General features: G+C 46.7%; 1 protein-coding gene across 1 annotated transcript in view; it reads right to left on the bottom strand.

The window, feature by feature from the left end:
- EPB41L1 (erythrocyte membrane protein band 4.1 like 1) overlaps positions 1 to 21887 on the bottom strand; it is a 168169-nt gene that overhangs the window by 135689 nt on the left and 10593 nt on the right. The window contains exons 2-3 of the mRNA XM_042230098.2: positions 13930 to 14104; positions 12985 to 13247 (exon numbers count right to left, since the gene is read on the bottom strand). The gene's annotated coding sequence lies outside the window, so the exon portion shown is untranslated. The remainder of the gene's footprint in view (positions 1 to 12984; positions 13248 to 13929; positions 14105 to 21887) is intronic.

Raw genomic sequence — 21887 nt, 5'->3', positions numbered from 1 at the left:
AAGTCGCATCTACTTTGTCTCACTTAGCCCTGACTGTGGTGCTGTGAGGCAGCTGTGATGATCATTTCTTCATTTTATAGATGAAAGCTTGTCCTAGGTCTCTCTAGCAGAACAGAACCAAGATGAAGCCTGACAGTTATTGGAGTTCCTCACTGCAGTAACCCCTCCAGCAGAGATAGAAAGTGCCAGGTGAGCAGCCAAGAACATAAGAAATCAAGGAGGGCAGGCCTCATTTGGGCCTGAAAAGTCATCCACAAACTAAAAGAGGACAGAAGTGAGGCCCTGAGACCCCAAAGCAGGACTGAGCATGAGAAATAATAGTTAATATTACATTAATTACTATATGCCAGGAGCTGTTCTAAGAGCTTTACTTGCACTAACTCATTTAATCTCATAACAACATGGTGGGATGGAGGTTCTTAGGAAATTGAAACACGAAGACATTATATAGTCTATAAAGTGGCAGAGAGGACGTCCCTGGTGGTCCAATGATTAAGAATCTGCCTTTGAATGCAGGGGACACTGGTTCAATCCCTGGTCCTAGAAGATTCCACATGCTGCAGGGCAACTGAGTCCACGTGCAGCCACTAGAGAGCCCCCAACAAAGACCCAGTGCAGCCAAAAAATAATAATAAAAATAAATGAATAAATATTTTCTTAAATAAATAAAGTGGCAGAATCAGGATCCAAACCCAGGAAGCTGATTCTCAAGCCTGCACTTAGCTACTATAGGCCAGAAAGAAGCAACCCTGAATGCAAGGTAAAGGCATTTGAATTCCTAGCAGGACTCTTTACTTGCCATTGTCTGTCTCGTGTGTACCAGGTGCCTGGCACACAGGGCCTGGTATATAGGCCTCATGGGTTAAACTACTGCCTGAGTGACCCTGCAGTGCAGAGGGCCACGTGCGGTGCTCTGGTGCAGCTCTGGTCCACTGGACATTTTTATCAGTGGTTTTAAATGAAGCAGAGGAAGGCATGAAACGCTCATCAAATCTACAGCTGTCATAAAGTTGGGAGGGCCCACAAACACTCCGGAAACCAAAATGAGTTTCCAAAAGATCTCAGCAGCTGAGCTGGAACTAACAAGATGAAGTAAGTGCCACCAGGGATAAATGTAAATACCTGCCCTTCAGTCCAAATCAGAGCAGTCCCATATAACTTTTCGTGATGATGGAAATGTCCTAAATAGGCATTATCTGAGTTAGTAGCCACTAGACAATTGTGGTGGTTGAGCCCTTGAAATGTGACTCCTACAAATGAGAAACTAAAATCTTAATTTCAATTAGTGTTAAGTTTTTTTCTGTTTAAGTACTTTAAATGTAAATTGTCACATGGGGCCAGTGGCTGCCATGTTGGACCAGTGCCCAAAATACAGGGTAGAAGGAATCTTATTAAGAGCAGTTTCAGTGACAATGACTTACAGGTTTGAGTTGACCTCAAGTTCAACAATAGGTGGCTGCAAAAAAAAGAAAAAGAAAAAGAAAAAAGAAAGAAGGAAGGGAGGGTAGGAGGAAAGAAAAAAGGAAGGAAGAGGAGGAGAGTGAACATGATACACTGTATCAACAGAAACAGAAGGTTAGACCTCTGTGGTTCTAATTCAGCCTCTGTTAGAGACTCTGGGCTGACTTGGGCTGATCACAAATGGGCCACAGAGCTCAGCTCCAGGCCTACGTTCCGAAGGGTACACTGTCACACTAGAGCATGTCTAGAAGAGACCAGAATGCTGAAACCCGGATGCCATGTTCTGTGGCAAATTAAATAAATACCCTGGGGAAGGGAAAGCACAGGAGGATATAGAGGCTGTCTCCAAACATCTAAAGGGCTGTCATATAGAAAGGGGATTTGATCGGTTTCTTATTTTTTAGGCCTAATAAACAAAACAAAAAACTCTGTGAAGCCCTGAGCCCTACTCTCTGATGGAAGGATCCATGTCCAATTTCTCTTTCTTGTTCCCCTCAGCACCTAATCCCCCCAGGACCTGGCTCATATCAAACACTGACTACAATTTGCTGGCAAATGGATGTGAAAGAATTCCACTCAGCTTCAGTGGGTGGACATCCAGGAGAATTTCAGCTTATTATAAAGAACTCTAACAGTCAACAGGGGTAAAGAATCTGCCTGCCAATGCAAGAGTGCATGCCTGCGTACTCGGTCTCTTCAGTCATGTCTGACTCTTTGAGACCCTATGGACTGTAGCCCACCACACTCCTCTGTCCATGGGATTTTGCAGGCAAGAAAACTGGAGTGGGTTGCCATGCCCTCCTCTAAGGGATCTTCCCGGCCCAGGGATTGAACTCCTGTCTCCTGCGTCTCCTGCCTTGCAGGCAGATTCTTTACCACTGAGCCACCAGGGAAGCTCCAATGCAGGAGACACAGGTACAATTTCTGGATCTGGAGTCAATAAATGTATTCAAACAAAGATTGGGTCTTCAGTTAGAGGTTGAACCAGGAATCAGATAACTCTTCAAGCTGAAAAATGAGTAAGCTCTATTAGGAGGGAACAGACAAGATCAAGGCTGTGCTTCCAGACAGTCACCAGGCTGAATATATAGAACAAATTGATAGGAAGGCACTAGAGGCAGGAAGGACCAGTTAGGGACCACTGTAGTGGTCCAGAAGATTAGAGAATAGGTTGGGTAGCAGTGGGAAAAGAAAGCCTAGGACTGGTGTGTGGTGACAGGAGCGCTGGCCCTGGGCTGGAAGTCAGGAGCTACAGTTTTCAGTCCTACCTCTGCCATGAACTTTTTGTGGGGTGACTTCACTTTCACTTTTCACCTTTCCTGCATTGGAGAAGGAAATGGCAATCCTCTCCAGTGTTCTTGCCTGGAGAATCCCAGGGACAGGGGAGCCTGGTGGGCTGCCGTCTATGGGGTCGCACAGAGTCGGACACGACTGAAGCGATTTAGCAGCAGCAGCAGCAGCAGCAGCAGCAGGGTAAACCCTTCCCTTCTCTGGACTTCAGTTTCCCCATCTGTGAAATGCAGAATAATCTCCAAGTCCCTGCTAACTCTGGATTCTTCATATAATCTATATATTTTTTTAATTTATTTAACTGGTCTCAGTTGCAGCATGTCACTTCTTCATGGCTTTAGGGCTTCTCGAGTTGCAGCACGTGGGCTCTCTAGTTGTGGTGCCCAGGTTTAGTTGCCCCATGGCATGTGGGATCTTAGCTCCCTGATCAGAGATCGAACTCAGGTCCCCTGCCTTGGAAGGCAGATTCTTCCCCCCCCCTCCCCCGCCCCCAGGGAAGTCCCACGATAGCTTTATTTATTAATTTTTGTTTGCTTGTTTATTTTTGGTTGCTCTGGGTCTTCGTTGCTGAGCACAGACTTTCTCTAGTTGTGGCCAGAGGGGTCTACTCTTCATTGTGGTTTACGGGCTTCTCATTGCAGTGGCTTCTCTTATTGCAGAGCACAGGCTCCAGGCACATGGGCTCCACGGCATGTAGAATCTTCCCAGACCAGGGATCAAACCCATGTCCCCATGGCAGGCAGATTCTTATCCACTGCACTACCAGGGAAGTCCCTAACTCCAGATTCTGTTTCTGGGAAAGAGATTATGAAGGATGCTTCAGAGTAACAGTACCACCAGTCTCATACAATCATTATTATTACAAAGGCTGCCCCCGTAAGATTTGATGACTTGATTGGCAGGAAGGCACCATAACGAGTCAATGGACTGTAGGTGTGTGTGGTGGGGCTGGGGTGGGCAGGGGACAAGGACATCTGATCTTTGGGGTGGGTCAGCTAACCTCCCTACTCCACCCCCTTGGGAGGAGATAGTGTGAAGACTGCGTGCTCTGTGCTGTCACCTCCTGAACAGCTTCCTCATTCCTTTGAGCCACACCTCATACTTGGCTAAAGGAAGCAGTCGGTTCCAGGGTGAGTTAGACTCCATGTCCTTCCTTTTAACGTTCCCAGGTGTGGTCCTTTCCGTAAATAATAAGTGTCATCAACTCATATGAAAACAGTATTGTTGAGCACTATGTGCCAAGCACTTTATTTACATAGTTTTCTCACCCTGGGAGGTAGCTCTAATTATTACCCCCATTTTATAGATGAGGGCACCATGGCTCCTGGAGCTTTGCATTTTTCCCACAGTTGCATCATTTATGAGGGGGATTCCAACACAAGTCTGTGTAATATCAAGGCTGCATTCCTAAGGGCTTCTAACATTCAACTATATATTTTTACAACTGCTTAGGGAAGAAGGCAAGATGGTCTCCAGATGACAGCTGGGGAAACTGAAGCTCAGAGAGGTTAAATTCAATCACTTGGACAAGTTAGGTAAAGCTTTCACGGTGCAGTTCACACTCTTTCCTCTTCTCTGCTCCTCTCCTCTGACCCAGCAGTGCTTTCACCCTTCCCTGTACCTTCCAAGGCCTCCCCAGGCCTCCTACACCTAATGGGTAGGGACTTGCCCAGACCATTTAAGAGAAGGACTTTTACTTGTCCTTTTCCTGGGGCAGGGGAAGGGGAGGGCTTCTGAAAGGCAAAAGTTAATTCCCACCTCCTCCCTCACCATCACCAACACACACACACCCCAGCCCAAGGGCTCGAGGTGCTAAAGGCTTACAGAGTGAGTCACGGGGTGCTGACCTGCCAGTCACCTAAGCACCAGGTGCTAAGCTTAGGTTAGAGGGATGAAAAAGTAGGCCAAATATTCTCATCCCCAGGAGCATGGCCCCATTGCAGCTCAGCCCCACCCCCCAAATACTGCAAACATTTAGGGGACACTGTGCAAGGCCCCGGGGCAGAGGAGACACATGAGAAATAAGAATGCATTCCCACCCTTCAGACAGGATAGCGCAGTGAGTACAAAAGAGTATATACTTATAAAGTGTGATTGGAGAGACTTACCTGGTGGTTCAGTGGTTAAGAATCCACCTTCCAATGCAGGGGACTCAGGTTTGATCCCTGGTCCAGGAACTAAGATCCCAGATGGCTCGGGGCAACTAAGCCCATTCAGTTCAGTTCAGTTCAGTCACTCAGTCGAGTCCAACTCTTTGCAACCCCATGGACTGCAGCTTTCCAGGCCTCCCTGTCCATCACCAACTCCTAGAGTTCACTCAGACTTATGTCCATCGAGTCAGTGATGCCATCCAGCCATCTCATCCTCTGCCATCCCCTTCTCCTCCTGCCCCCAATCCCTCCCAGCGTCAGAGTCTTTTCCAATGAGTCAACTCTGTATGAGGTGGCCAAAGTATTGGAATTTCAGCTTTAGCATCATTCCTTCCAAAGAAATCCCAGGGCTGATCTCCTTCAGAATGAACTGGTTGGGTCTCCTTGCAGTCCAAGGGACTCTCAAGAGTCTTCTCCAACACCACAGTTCAAAAGCATCAATTCTTCGGTGCTCAGCCTTCTTCACAGTCCAACTCTCACACCCATACATGACCACAGGAAAAACCATAGCCTTGACTAGACGGACCTTAGTCAGCAAAGTAATGTCTCTGCTTTTGAATATGCTGTCTAGGTTGGTCATAACTTTTCTTCCAAGGAGCTTGCTCAAACTCATATCCATCGAGTCAGTGATGCCATTCAACCGTCTCATCCTCTGTCGTCCCCATCTCCTCCTGCCTTCAATCTTTCCCAGCATCAGGGTCTTTTCCAGTGAGTCAGTTCTTCACATCAGGTGGCCAAAGTATTGGAGTTTTGGCTTCAGCATCAGTTCTTCCAATGAATATTCAGGACTGATTTCCTTTAGGATGGACTGGTTGGATCTCCTTGCAGTCCAAGGGACTCTTGAGTCTTCTCCAACACAGCTCAAAAGCATCAATTCTTTGGCACTCAGCTTTTTTTATAGTCCAGCTCTCACATCCATACATGACTACTGGAAAAACCATAGCTTTGACTAGGCGGACCTTTGTTGGCAAAGTAATGTCTCTGCTTTTTAATATGCTGTCTAGGTTGGTCATAGCTTTTCTTCCAAGGAGCAAGCGTCTTTTAATTTCATGGCTGCAGTCACCATCTGCCCATTAACCACGACTAGAAAACTCCCTAAAGATCACACTAGAGAAAGCTAATGTGCTAGAACAAAAACCCAGCACAGCCAAAATTTTAAACAGTGATGGGGGCAGATGGTGATTAATTCCAAGGACAGAAGTTCACAAAGGAGTTACCAGAGTGGATCTTAAAAGGTAAATTGAACATGCAGAGGAAGAGGGACACTCCAGGCTATAGGAACGCACATGCAGAAAGCCTAAAGCTTAGATGGATTTGCACACCATCTAGCAGGCATGGAGGTGTGGAGTGCACTATGGCTGTGGAGAAAGACTGTCTGAGTTTGAATCCTGGCTCTGTCCCTTCTCAGCTCTTTGACCTTGGGCAAGTTACTTAACCCCTGTGGGAGAGATCATTGTCTCAGACTATTTGCTTTCCCTCTTCCCAGTAAGATTACACATTCTAGCCAGTTGCCACGTGACTCCAAAGGAAGGAGTACACTTCCCCAGGCCGAGGTCAGACTTGATCACATGACTCCCTTTGGCCAATGGAATTTGAGTTGGAGAGACTATAGGCCAGTCCTAAGCAGAAACCTGAAGAACCATAGCATGTTTTAGCCTAAAATCAAACTCTTTTATCTCTGCCACTAGAATGGCATCACCTGTGCCTACAGCCTTCAACACAGAGAGCAGAGCCTCAGCCAACCCACAGCTGCCCCACAGCTGCTGATGTGTAATCTGAGGGAGAAAAATTTTTTGTTAAAAGACAATGAGATTTGGTGTTGTTATCACAATAATAACGTGATTTTTGTAGTACTTACCTCATAGAACTGTTGTGAGGATTAATAAGATGATCTTGTGACATGTATAACCATTTCATCAGAAGTTTGCATGAGAAGATGACTATTCTACCCACACTTATATGGACATTTGTTATATAATAGAGATGACATTTGCAAAAGAATAGCAAAGGATGGTGTCACAGGTGGAATAGTATCTCCTCCAAATTCATTTCTACCTGGAACCTTAGGGTAGAAAGGTTCTACCTTAGGCAACCGGATCTTTCCAGATGTAATTAGTCAAGGGTCTCAAGGTGAACACACCTGGATTTAGACGGTGCCCTAAATCCAGTGACTGGTGTCTACGTGAGAAAAGAAGAACCACAGAAACAAAGAGAAGAAGGAGACGTGAAGGTAGGGGCAGAGACTAGTGTGATGTGTCTACAAGCAAATCCTTAGTGGTAAGGATCGCTAGAACCACCTGAAACTAGGAGAAAGGCATGGGATGTTTTCTCCCTCAGAGCTTCCAGAAGAAACCAATTCTGCCCATACCTTGATTTTGGACTCCTGGCCTCTTGAACTGTGAGAGAATAAATTTTCTGTTGTTTTAAGCCACCCAATTTATGGTAATTTGTTATGACAGCCCTGGGAAATTAACACAGATGGATTACTTTTAAAATGATACTGAACAATTGATTATTCATTTGGAAAAAATAAAATTGGACTTCTACCTTGGAGCACACACAATAATAACCTTCCGTTGGATTAAGGACCTAAATTTGAAATGCAAAACCTTAAAATCTTTGGAAGTAACTAAAGGAGATTATATTTAGGACTTCAGGATAGAAGAGAATTTCTTAAACAAGACATAAAAAGCACAAATTGTATTACTCTGAGTTCTCCACAGAAACAACTAATAGGATATATAGACTATATTGGGCTTCCCAGGTGGAGCTAGTGGTAAAGAACCCACCTGCCAATGGAGGAGACCTAAGAGACTCGGGTTCCATCCCTGGGTCAGGAAGATCCCCTGGAGAAGGAAATGGCAACCCACTCCAGTATTCTTGTCTGGAAGATCCCATGAACAGAGGTGCTTGGCAGGCTACAGTCCAGAGGATTGCAAAGAGTCAGACACAACTGAAGCGACTTAGCATGCATATCAATAGAGAGATAGATTTATTATAAGGAATTAACCCATGTGATTATGAAACTGTGCAACTCAGTCAGGATTTTTTTTTTTTTTTCGTGTTACAGCTCAGTTTTATTTGGCAAGCAAAGGAAAATACATCCTTGAGGTGTGAGGGCGGGCTGACCCAAAAGATGCGAAGAGACGAGAAACCCCCCGCTGAAATTTGGCTCCTCTTTTTGTATGATTTTTCTCCTCCCCTTGAGCCGGCCCTGTGTAAACTGGGCTAGCCAGGAGGGCTGTTTGTTTCACCTGAGGTTCTCACTGCAGTCCTCGGACCTTCCTTTGTTCTATTTTTGTAAGTTTTTCTCTTTGTCTTTTAGCCACTGCCATTCTGGGCTCCTTTTTCCTTTTCTAACTACCTAACATTCCCCCCTCAAGAGATGGGAGGCCCGATTCTTTGGGAATAGGGCATCAAGGTCTCTCTGGCTACTTCCTGCTGAGCTGAGACAGCAAGGGGCATTGGGCGTCCCTCTCTTGCTTATCGCAATCCTCAGAGTCCTTATAGTGGTGTCCATCTAAGAGTGAGTGATATTTCCCACGGTCGTGTAGTTTTATACATCCTTGTTAAACTGGCACCGCATGTTGTAGCTTGTTGACCTTAACCGGAGGTCTTCTGGAATCTGAGACTGAGCCCTGTGAGCTTTCTGCTGTTTGTTTGTTTTTGCTGTCCCAGTTTTCAGCACGCTGGGCTTCTTGTCACTTCCTCTGCATTGGGTTTTCCTCTCATTCAGCTTCCACTTGGCTTTCACCTTGCAGGGGCTGAGCTGAGGTTGCTCCGGCCAGGTTAAATCTGAGTCATGGCACCATATATGTCTAAACACAGAGTTCAGAGTCCATTGGAAAGGTGGCCAAGCATGATCAGCATGAACAGGCCTAAGATGGAGTCCAGGCCCTATGAATTCCTTCTTCAATGTGAAGAGAAGGACGCCCCAGCGCGCAGGAAGAGTGAGACCTCAGTCAGGATTTGAACTCATGGGTAAGGACTCGAACTCTGCCAGAACCCATTGTCTCTTCATTGAGATCACATACCTGGTCTCAGGACTTAATGAAGCTCAAGTTCTTTCTGTCTCATGGCAGAAAGTATTCAGTGAGAGACAAAAGCAAGAAGTGGATTCATTTAAAGAGAAACACACCCCACAGAGTGTAGGCCATCTTAAAAGGTGAGAGGCCCCAAAATATGGGGTGGTTAGTTTTTCCTGGATGGGTAATTTCATGGACTAATGAGTGAGAGGATTATTCCAACTGTTTCAAGTAAGGGGCTGTCATGGCACTGGTGGGTGTGCCATTTGGATTCTAATATATTACAGTGAGCATATAATAAGGCTCAAGGTCTACTGGAAGTTGAATCTTCTGCCATCTTGGACCTCATTGGTTTTAACCAGTTTTTGTGATGTCCTATGACTATGTCATTCTTAGAAAGACTGTGCTCTGCCCCCTTCCCTTGTTTCAGTTATAGAGGCCAAGAAGTCCCAAGATCTGCAGTTAGCAAGCTGGAGACCCAGGACAGCCAGCAGTGTAATCTCAGTCCAAAGGCAGCAAAGGCTAGTGTCCCAAATTGAAGTCTATTAGGCAGAGAGAGTGAAATCTCCTTGTTGTTGTTCAGTTGCTAAGTCGTGTTCGACTCTTTGAGACTCCCTAGACTGCAACACGCCAGGCTCCCTGTCCTACACTGTCTCCCAGAGTTTGCTCAAATTTATGTCCATTGAGTCGGTTATGCTACCTAGCCTTTCATCTTCTGTCGTCCCCTTCTCCTCCTGCCTTCAATCTTTCCCACCATCAGGGTCTTTTCCAATGAGTGGGCTCTTTGCATCAGGTGGCCAAAATATTGACACTTCAGCTTCAGCATCAGTCCTTCCAATGAATATTCAGAGTTGATTTCCTTTAGAATTGACTGGTTTGATCTCCTTGCTGTCCAAGGGACTCTCAAGAGTCTTCTCCAATACCACAGCTCAAAAGCATCAATTCGTTGGCACTCAGCCTTCTTTATGATCCAACTCTCACATGCATACATGACTACCAAAGCTATGGAAAAACCATAGCTTTGACTATATGGACCATTGTTGGCAAAGTAATGTCTCTGCTTTGTGTGTGTGTGTGTGTATGCGTGTGTGTCTGCTTTTTAATACACTGTCTAGGTTTGTCATAGCTTTTCTTCTGAGGAGCAAGCGTCTTTTAATTTCATGGCTACAGTCACTGTCCACAGTGATTTTGGAACCCAAGAAAATAAAATCTGTCACTGTTTCCATTGTTTCCCCATCTATTTGCCATGAAGTGATGGGACCGGATACCATGATCTTAGTGTTTTGAATGCTGAATTTTAAGCCAACTTTTTCACTTTCCTCTTTCATCTTCATTAAGAGTCTCTTTAGTTCCTCTTCTCTTTCTGCCATAAGGGTGGTGTCATCTGCATATCTGAGCTTATTGATATTTCTCCTGGCAATCTTGATTCCAGCTTGTGCTTCATCCAGCCCAGCATTTTGCATGATGTACTCTGCATAGAAATTAAATAAGCAGGGTGACAATATACAGTCTTGATGTACTCCTTTTCCAGTTTTGAACCAGTCCATTGTTTCATGTCCAGTGCTAATTGCTGCTTCTTGACCTGCATACAGGTTTCTCAGGAGGCAGCTAAGGTGGTCTGGTATTCCCGTCTCTTTAAGAGTTTTCCACAGTGTGTTGTGATATACACAGTCGAAGGCGTTAGCTTAGTTAATGAAGCAGAAGTAGATATTTTTCTGGAACTCTCTTGCTTTTTCCATGATCCAACAAAGAATGTCAGCAATTTGATCTCTGGTTCCTCTGCCTTTTTTAAACCCAGCTCATAGATCTGTAAGTTCTCAGTTCACGTATGCCAAAGCCTAGCTTGAAGGATTTTGAGCATAACTTTGCTAGCACGTGAAATCAGTGAAACTGTATGGTAGTTTGAACATTCTTTGGCATTGCCCTTCTTTGGGATTGAAATGAAAACTGACAATTCCCAGTCCTGTGGCCACTGCTGAGTTCTCCAAATATGCTAACTATTGAGTGCAGCACTTTCACAGCATCATCTTTCAGGATTTGAAATAGCTCAACTGGAATTCTGTCACTTTCACTATCTTTGCTCGTAGTGATGCTTCCTAAGGCCCTCTTGTCTTCGCATCCCAGGGTGTCTGGCTCTAAGTGAGTGATGACATCACTGTAGTTATCCAGGTCATTAAGACTTTTTTTTGGTATAGTTCTGTGTATTCTGGCCACCTCTTCTTAACCTCTTCTGCTTCTGTTAGATCCTTACTGTTTCTATCCTTTATCGCGCTCATGAAATGTTCCCTTGATATCTCCAATTTTCATACAATGGAATATTATTCAGCCTTAAGAAGGAATGAAATTCTGATATATGCCACAACATGAACCTTGAAAACATTATGCTAAGTGAAAGAAGCCAGATACCAAAGGATACATAGTGTTTGTTTCACTTATATGAAGTTTCTAGCATAGGCAAATTAATAGAGAGAAACCAGACTAGAGGTTACCAGGGACTGGGAGGAAGGTAGTTATTGTTTATGGGTAAAGAATTTCTGTTTGGGATGATGAAGTTCTGGGACTGCTGGTGGTGGCCACACAACTTTGTGAATGTACCTAATGTCACTGAATTGTACCCTAAAAATAGTTAATATAGGACATTTCATGTTATATGTATTTTGCCACAATAAAAATAACAATTTGGGGACTTCCTTGGTGGTTCAGTGATTAAGAATCCACCTTCCAATGCAGGGGACTCAGCTTCGATGCCTGGTCGGGGAATTAAGATCCCACGTGCTGTGGGGCTACTGAGCCAGCAGGCTACAACCACTGGGTCCAAGCACTCTAGAGCCCATCCTCCTCAACAAAAGAAGCCTGCACACCACAGCTAGAGAAAGCAAGGAACACCCAGCACAGCCAAAAAAAAATTTTTTTTAAGCCCTCTTGGGGTTTCCCTGGTGGCTCCCTAGTAGACAATCCACCTGCCAATGCAGGAGACACAGGTTCAATCCCTGATCTGGGAAGCTCCCATATGCCAAGGAGCAACTAAGCCTGAGCACCACAACTATTGAGCCTGTGCTCTAGAACCCATGTTCCACAACCAGAGAAGCTACAGCAATGAGAAGCCTGCACACCCCAACTGGAGAGTAGCCTCCATTTGCTGCAACTGGAGGAAAGGCCTGAGCCACAAAGACCCAGCACAGCCAAAAATAATAAATAAAATAAAATTATTTTTTAAAGCCCTCAAAAAAGAAAAATAACAATTTGTATTCCTAAAAATATTAAGCAGAGTGAAAAAATTACAAGTAATTGTATTTAACTCTTAGCTTATCCAAGAATAAATACGACCAATTTCCTTCAGCTATTCCAGGACTGCTGGATTTGTTTAGGATTCCCCCGCTGTGTTGCTAATACAATCCTCCCACATAATCGTGATCACTTTGAATATGGTACATTAATTGATCACACCTTTGGCAGAGCAAAGAGCAAATGATAGGCAAGTGTTCTTGGGGAAAAATGGAGGAGTCAAGATATCCTTTTATGGGCAGATATAGAGCTCAAATTGGATTTACGTAGGAGGGACATCAGCTCTCTGCTTCTAGTGAAGACAGAATCAGCAAATACTTCAACAGGAAAGAGATTAGCTATCAGGAGTCCTCTCACCATATGGAATGAAAGGGTTGGACCAGTCCCTTCTAAGACCCCTTGAGCTCTAACAGTCTGTAGCTCTGTTACTGAAAGATGAATAAGAATTCACATTTGCCCAGTGCCTGTGGCTTGTGTGGCACTCTGCCAATAGCGTTAACTTATTCAACCGTCACAAGGACTCTCTGTGGTTGGTGTTCCTCCCTTCATTTTACCTACAAGGAAATGCAGGCTCAGATACGGACTTCAGCAGGTTTGGTGTGTGGATTTAGTTGCATGTGGGATTTTATTTCCCTGACCAGGGATTGAACCCACATCCCCTGCATTGTAAGGTGTAGTCTAAATCACTGGACCAGCACAGAAGTCCCCTTGTGGAGATATTTAGAACAGGGCCCGGGCTACTGGCTTGCTCAAAAGCAGGAGCCTGCAGTTACCTGTTAAGATCCCTCGCAGCTGCTTCTCTTATCATTATGTCAGGTTCCCAGTGACAAGGGCTGCTGATCCTGCCGCTCTCCAGAAGTTTGGCTGGAAACTGCCCAGATCTTCAGAGAGTGAGCACTTTACGAGGGTTCACCTGCCCCTGTAAATTTCTGGAGCATCCATTTCCCCGGTGAAGTGCTTGCCACACCGAGAGAAGGAAGGGACAGCCCCTTTTAGCAGAGGTGTGACTCTGTCCTTTTGAGCTTTCGGACCTAGACTGAGGAGAACAAAAAACAGACCAAGTTACAATACAAAGCACACTGAGGTGGGTGACAGGTCCTGCATATGGATTTTATCAAAGAACATGCTGGAATAATTTCCCATCAGTGCTGGGCCTTCTGGCCTCTGCTCCATTCTATACCTTAGTGGTCTGATTAAATATTCCAGAGCACAGCTCCAACAAGGACCCTCTCCAGCTCAAACGACAAGTCTCAACTCCTTAGCTTGTTACCTGAGGCCCTGCATGGGGGCCTCCCATGGGGAGCCTCAGGTGTCCTAGCCTCCCCACCAATCTCGTACGGATCCCTACCCTAATAAAATCCCTACTCCTCCCGACGTGGCTCACCTCTTTTCATTACAGCAGGCTGCGGCAGCCATGCCTGGTTCTAATTTCCGCTCTTCTGGCAATAACCTCCCCCTTTTCTTTAGAGAACTCTTTGCTCTTCATTCATACACACAACTCTGTAACCGCCAATGAGATTTATCTTCCTGGGCACAAAGATTAATTCAAGGTTGGGTATGTGACCTAAAATGACCCCATTACAATCTTCTCTGGGACTTTCATGCTGCAAGTTAACAGGGAGGGCTGTCTCACTTTCCTCTGATCTCCCATGACACTTATCTGGACCTTTCTTAGGGTACCTAGCAGTTGCTAGCTTAAACTATGGTTATTCTTTTACCTGGACTTCCCTCGTGGCTCAGATGGTAAAGAATCCACCTGCAATGCAGGAGACAGGGTTCAATCCCTAGGTTGGGAAGATGCCCTGGAGAAACGAATGGCTACCCACTCCAGAATTCTTGCCTGGAGAATCTCTTGAACAGAGGAGTCGGCAGGCTACAGTCCATGGGGTTGCTCTGAGTGAATAAGCATATACACACATTCTTACACTCTCTGTGAGATGGTCACAGCCCCTGCTAGCTCCAAGGACTCCACTTTCGGTTCAAGTGTTCAATTTTTCTAGGCATTTCCTGACTAGCTCTTCTGTGCAAATATTGTATTATGCTCTGGGGATACACCATTGGATAAGACATTGTCCCTTGTTAAATGGATGGATGAATGAAAACGCCTCTCTGGCCCTCACCCAGGGGATTTGAGCTGCAGAAAATAGTAGACATAAAGTCCAAATCTGTTAGCCTGGCATTCAAAACCTTTTACAACCTGGTTCTAATTTTGTCTTCCCTACACACACTCTTAGCTCCAAACAAACTGAACTGTTTTTGCCCTGGAAAACCCCAAGACATCCCCACATGTGCACTATATCCAAGCTTCAGTCTTTTCCCACTGGCTCTCTTCCTGTTTTTCTCTTTCATTCCTACCTTCTTCCCCCTATCTCATTTCACCCTTTTTCTTTCAGCCTTACCTCCTCTTGCTTCTACTTCCCCTCTTTCATCATCCCCACCTTCCCTTTTCCTTCCTCTTTTCTCTCCTTGAGCTCTCTTTCATCAGTTCTGTCTATCCCACCCTTACCTCTCTTTCTGTTTTTTAAGTTTAATTTGTATTTGTTTATTTGGCTGTGCCAAGTCTTAGTTGCGGCACTCGGGACCTTCACTCTTTGTTGTGGCGTGTGAACTCCTAGTTGCAGCATGTGGGATCTAGTTCCCTGACAAGGGATAGAATGGAGTGCCCTGCACTGGGAGTGTGAAGTGTTAACCACTGGACCACCAAGGAAGTCCCTCCTCTGTCTTTTATTTTCTGCCCCCCTTCCTGTCCCTCTGGGGGCAAAACATGGAATAAAACAAATGTATACCAATCAGCTTCTAGCTCTCATCACAAGAGGTCAAGAGGACCTCCCCCGAGGTCTAATGCAGGGGATATGGGTTCAGTCCCTGGTTGGGGAGCTAAGATCTCATATGCCTCTCAGCCAAAAAAAAAAAAAAAAAAAAAAAACAGAAGCAATATTGTAACAAATTCAATTAAGTCTTTTTAAATGGTCCATATGGGGAAAAAAAGAAGAAACCCTCAAAGTGAGGTGGAAACGAGAAGGGGATGGGATCATGGAAGCAGAGAAGAGGCTGCTCAGTGACTGCTGGTGAAGCCAGAGAGCACTGTGTCAGCTACCTACATCTAACCCACCCCCGCTCTTCCTTTTCCTCCCTGTGATCACAGAATTTTGAAAAATCAGAGCTGCAAAAATTCTTGACATTCATCAACTCTGCCTCCGTAAGTTTGCAGCTGGGAAAGTGAGGCCAGCTAGAGAAACAGGGGCAGAGAAAAGGAGAGCAACTGGCTACTGTCACCCAGCAAGTCAGTGGCTCAGCAGGAGTCCTGAGCCTCCTGACCCCAGGTCAGGGAAATGCCCTTTGTTTTCACCTGTGCTACACGATACTCCTCCCTGTAGTCAGTCGTCCCTCCCCTTGATTTCCACCCACCAGGTTTGGGATGACATCTAAGGATTCCCAATCTGCCCTCCCATTCCCCATTCCCCCAAACCCCACCTCTGAGTGAGTGTGCTGCTGCTGCTGCTGAGTCGCTTCAGTCGTGTCCGACTCTGTGTGACCCCATAGATGGCAGCCCACCAGGCTCCGCCGTCCTTGGGATTCTCCAGGCAAGAACACTGGAGTGGGGTGCCATTTCCTTCTCCAATGCATGAAAGTGAAAAGTGAAAGTGAAGACGCTCAGTCGTATCCGACTCTTAGAGACCCCATGGACTGCAGCCCACCAGGCTCCTCAGTCCATGGGATTTTCCAGGCAAGAGTACTGGAGTGGGTTGCCATTGCCTTCTCCGCTGAGTGAGTGTAGGGTCCAGTGAAACAGAGGCAGAAGGGAGAACCCACATTAGAAGGGCTTGCCGTAAATCCTAGGGCATATATGGCAGTGGTGGGATGAGAAGGGCCTTCTCCGATGGCTGAGCAGTAAAGAATCCGCCTGCCAATGCAGGATTCTCAGGTTTGATTCCTGGGTTGGGAAGATCCCCTGGAAGAGGACAAGGAGCCTGGTGGGCTACAGTCCATGGAGTCGCAAAGTCAGGGCACAACTGAACGATTGAGCACATACACAGACACAGACAGGATGGTGAAAAGTGTCACTCTGGCCTGTAGGGGGACCAGTCTCCAGAAGAAGCAGCAGCCTCTGTGCAGTTAAGGGACTAGACGCTCAGCAGGTCTGGTTTCAGCAGGCCCTTCTGGCAGGACCCTTCCTCGCTCCTCCAGTCTAGCTGGTTGCCTGGATGACCTACCTCACTCTGCCAGCCGCAGATTTGCACAGAGGCCACCCAGGCACAGGATGGTCCACGACTGCCGGGGATGGCGGGGGTGGGGGGGTGGGGGGAACGGAGGCAGCTCCACTTTCAGTCCTGCTTCTCTGCTCCACAAAGGGCCACTGTCTGAGTACAGAGGGACCCTGGAGGGAGGCCTCCCAAGGTGCTCGGCAACAGGGCCAGGTTTCATCATGCTGGGCCTCCCGGCCAAGTAAACATCAGTGGGAGGAACAGGCCCAACAGTTTCTGCAGACAGGCTCCTGGCTCCAGGCTGGCTCAGGGGCATCTTCCCCCAGGGCTTCCTCGAGACAGGAAGAAGGGCCAAGTTCGTGTGCCCACTTTCCTCCAGAAACAGAGAGTCGGGACGAGGAACCGGCTCTCTCCTAGTTCAGTTCCATTGTTCAAGACGCAGAGAAGCATCCTATTCCCCTCTTCAGAAGTAGACATGTTACAAGAAATGTTTAATTTAGTTCAGAGATCCATGAGCCAGAGTAATGAGGGAAGACTTCCTAGGGGAAGTGTGATTCAGATGTGATTCTGCCTCAGTGTGTAGGTAGAATCTCTACAAATAGGAAAGAGAGGTGCATTTCAGACAGAGAGCACGGACTGTGGTATCTGGAAAGCAGGAGCATCTGGGGTCAGTGAAGAGACTTATTTGGCCAGGGTAGAGAATTCACATAGGAGAAGGTGGAAAATTGGTTGGAAAGTTTGGTTAGGAACTTTACCACAACTAGTCTTAACAGCCATGTGAAGGAGTCTTTCCAGTTTCCAAGCAGACTGGTGATGGGGCTCTAAAAGCAGAATTATTGAAAGCTTAGTCTTACAATGTTGTGAAAGAGGCCCCAGGGTGAGCCTTAGTTCTCTGGGAAAGCTTGGGCTGGTTATGGCCTCTCTCTAGGGCTTTGTTTCTTCATCATTAAAATGAAAGTGTTCTGCCAGAGAATCTTAAAGCCCTCCCCATCTCTAAAATGCAAGGATTCTCTAATGGGGCAACACAGACTACAGGAAATGAAAGGAACAGATGTTGCAGCCACACCCTGGACGCCCTGGGCTGCATTTCTGCATTGGTTCATCTGCTTAGAGCTGTGGAATGGCTGTCACCACCACCGCTGCCAGGCACTATGCCAACTAGTGTCTTTTTTGTAAAACTTCATTTCTGTGAACAGAAAATGCATGTACATACTGCAAATTTTAAGTCATAAAAAGATAAAGGTATGTAAAAATAAATTTCCCTCCTTTCCCTCTTTCCAGCCACTCATTTCTTCTCTCACTGTATCCTGAGTATGCTTTCAAAGATAACCTATGCATTTTCACAGATTGTGTAGTCTTTTTTTGTACACACATGGGAGCATGCTAGACATACCATTATGTACTTTGCTTTTTATTTATTATTTTTAATTGGAGGATAATTGGTTTACAATGTTGTATTGGTTTCTGCCATATATCAACGTGAATTAGCCACAAGTATACATATGGCTCCTCCCTCTTGAACTTCCCTCCCAACCCCCTGCCCCATCCCACCCCTCTAGGTTGTCACAGAGCACCAGGTTGAACTCCCTGTATTACACAGCATCTTCCCACTAGCTATCTGTTTTACATACGGTAATATATATGTTTCAATGCTGCTCTTTCAATTCTTCCCACCCTCTCCTTCCCCAACTGTGTCCACAGGCCTGTTCTCTCTGTCTGCCCCTCTATTCCTGCCCTGCAAATAGGTTCATCATGTACTTTGTTTTTTTAACTTGAAAATTCTGGCAATCTTTTCATAGGAGTCTACAAAGAGCTGCCTCATTCTTTGCATGTTAGGACCATGATTTATTAAAACAGTCCCCTATGGATAGATATTTAGGGTGTTTCTTTTCCATTACAAACAACAAATCAGTGCATATCGTGAACATACATCATCCAGCATATGCTGGACTAGGTTCACAGGATACATTCCTAGAACTGAAATTATGTGCTTCATATGCCCTAATACTCTCAACAAGAGTTTAAAGTGATCGTAATTATACTGACTATGCAAATAAGAAAACTGAGGCTCAGAAATTCAATAACTTGCACAAAATCAGTAGAGTTGAAATTCTAATGTGGACAGTCTGACACCAGAGCTACCACAATCATTCCCCTAGTGTTTCTGAAACTTTAGTACGCATCAACAACACTGGGAGGGCTTGTTAAAACATAAACTACTGGGCTTCACTGGTGATCCAGTGGTTAATAATCTACCTCGCAATGCAAGGGACACAGGTTCGATTCTGGTCAGGGAAGATCCCACATGACTTGGGGCAACTAAGCCCATGTGCCACAACTACTGAGCCCATGGGCCCTAGAGCCTGTGGTCGCAATACAAGAAGCCACGACATTGAGATGCCTGAGTGCCGCAACTAATGATGATCCAGCACAGCCAAAATAAATAATTTTTTTTAAAAAAGCCTAGATTACTACACCCTACCGTAAGAATTTCTTGGACTCCCCTGGCGGTCCAGTGGTTAAGGCTCTGCACTTCCACTGCAGGGGTCATGGGTTTGATCCCTGGTCGGGGAACTAAGATACTGCATGTCATGTGGCATGGACAAACAGTAGAATAAAAAATAGAAGAGGAAAACAGCAGAGCTCTCTCTCATCACTATGCGAGGACACAGTGAGAGAGCAACAGTCCGCAGGCCAGGAAAAGGTTCCTCATCAGGAACCAAATCCACCTGCACCTTGATCTCGAACTTTACAACTCCCAGAATTTTGAATAACAAATGTGCATTGTTTGAAACCTCAGTCTATGGTATTTTGTTATCGCAGCCCAAGCTGACTAAGACAGAGCCCTTGGGAGCAGAGCTGTTTATTTCCTCCCATTCCTCCCTTGGCTTATAATGAAATCAGTGAGGCAGCTAGGCCTCTGTTATTAATGGAAAGGCAGCATCTCAGAATGCTGGAGCTTGATCGAGATAAGCTAGTCCGGTACTCTCATTTATTATTATTAATAGCTATAATTCATAGCACACCCATGCACTTGACATGCTTACTTTTTTTAATTCCCCCAAATCTAATTCTCTGGCATGTGGGATCTTAGTTCCCTGACCAGGAATCAAACCCATGCCCCCTGCAGTGGAAGCAGAGAGTCTTAACCACTGGACCATCAGGAAATTCCCTCCCTGTATTTGTGTTCTCCTTATTCTGGTACACAGCCTCTTTCTCCATTTTGTGCAGTTGATGTGGCCAGTACACACACACACACACTGAAAAAGATTTAAATTCAGGAATGTGGAAGGAGATCTGAGGTCTGTGGGACAGAGCAGCAAGACACTGACAGAGACATCCCACAAACGTGAAGAAACAGAGTCATGCCGCATTGTGGCTCCCACACGCCAGCCTGTCTCCTCAAGGTGCTGAATCTGTTACATCACCAGATCCCAAGCCTGGGACCTTGAGGACCCCTGCAATTTCTTCCAGCTGCTCCCTGTATGGCCTCCATTCCTTCTCTCTCCATCCCCCAAAGGCCCCATCCTACGTTCTCTTCTGTGTCTAAGCCCTTGCTATGAACCCCCAAGGCCAGACTTACAGCTGAAAACATCTGGGCCCCAGCTCCCTGGACAAGGAACACCTCAGAAGCCATTTGTTGGGGAGCTGGAGTGAAGGAGGTCATTAGGGAGAGAATTTCAGAGGCCAAGTCAGATTCAGCTGGTCAGCCGCAGTTCAGGCAGGCAGCAATCTGATTCAACTGACATTATGGAATGTAGAAGAGGCAGCCGACAGTCAAGTGTAGCCAGAGACAGACGCTGTCCATAAAGCACAGTCAGGCAGAAGTGGTCAGGGAGGGATAGTCAGGCAGACTCAGTCATTCAGAAACCCAGTCCCTGGGATTTCTCTGGTGGTCCAGTGACTCTGTGCTCCCACTACAGGGGCTACGGGTTCGATCCCTGGTAGGGGAACTAAGAACCTTATGCCGCACAGCCAAGAAAAACCTAACCAAATACAAAAAAGCACAGAAACTGGCTCACTGAGACACAGTTAGATTCAGTCAGTCAGCCAGAACCAGCCAGCCGCAAACTCAGCCCAGCAGTCTGGCAGATGCCGTCAGTCCACTCTTCAGGAGGGCTGATCCCACCTGTCAGATGGCCAGTCAGGCGGACCCCACCAGGCACAGAGGCTGTAGTGAGACCAATGCAGTCAGGATAACCAGCCAGCTTGTCAGCCAGCCAGTCAGGCAGAGGCGCAGGGGCCTCGGGCAGCCGCACAGGCCCGGGTGTAGTTAGAATCAGCTGAGCTGAGCTGGGGTCAAAACACACAGCTGAGCTGTGTGATTGACTAATCACACAGGGCCTCGGTCACTCAGATACAGCTTGTTGAGCACAGAGGGAATCTGGTCAGTCAGAAACAGCAAGATCGACTCAGTCAGACACGCGCCGTCGGTCCCAGCTGCCATTAGCCAGGTAGGGCAGTCAGTCAGTCGACTGTGGTCAGGCAGACAGATCACGCGGTCTTGGTCCATCAGGCATTCACGAAATCTGTTTTCATTAGACACAGCCAAATAGACGACAGTGATGGCGTCTGTGGTCAGTCAGACACAGTCGGCCAGTCAGAGGCACTTCTGTCAGGCACTGACGGAATCAGCGAGCCGGGGCAAAGTCTCCGCGGAATCCCGGAACTGAGGCCCTAGGCCTCCTTTCTGGGCGGAACCTTGTTGGGGCGGGGCTTCGTTCTGGGCGGGGCCTCGTTCTCTCCTCCCGACAGCCTTCAGGCGTGGCCATGGCAGTTTTGGACCCGGCGGGAGTCGCTGGTTTCCTTCCTCAACGCCGCTCCACCAACACCGTGCCTGCGGAGTGGAGGTCCCGGCCGCGTAGTGGCGGGGCGGCGGGGCGGCGAGCCTGGGCAGGCTGCTCTCCGCAGAGCGGCAGAGGCTGCGGCTGGCGCTTTTGTCGTCCCCTTGTATAGAGGGGAATGATGGGGAGACCGGGAATGATGGGGAGACCGGGAATGACACACGTCAAGCTACACAGTGACGGAGACCCAGAACTTCCACCTCTCCTGAACCCTGCGTTGCCCCTCAGGAGGAATCAGATTTCCCCAGTCAGAGGGCGCGTATGGAAACAGGAGAACAGCTCTTGGAAAGAGGTGTTTAGGGTTCTCTGGGCTTAATAATGAATAGGGTGAACACTCACCTTGTACCAAGCGCTGTAATAACAGCTTCGTGTACAATAATTCACTCGAGCCTCACAATTTTCTTTTGAGGGAAATAATGAAGGTTTCCTTATTACAAACGGGGAAACAAGTACAGAAGGACTGGTGACTTGACCAGAGTCAAGGGGCTGTGTGGGGAGCCAGGATTGGATCCTGGGCAGTCTAACTCCTGACATGGGCTCCTGGGCCCTCCGCACACCTTCTGGTCCCTTCTTTCTGACCTTGGAGGGCAGAGATGAGTCACCTTCAGAAGGCCTCCGTGGTCTCCT

This window comes from Ovis aries, chromosome 13 (genome assembly GCF_016772045.2).
Source record: "Ovis aries strain OAR_USU_Benz2616 breed Rambouillet chromosome 13, ARS-UI_Ramb_v3.0, whole genome shotgun sequence".
Taxonomy (NCBI): Eukaryota; Metazoa; Chordata; class Mammalia; order Artiodactyla; family Bovidae; genus Ovis; species Ovis aries.
The sequence above is the reverse complement of the archived record's forward strand: the minus strand, read 5'-3'. Positions and strand labels throughout refer to the sequence as shown.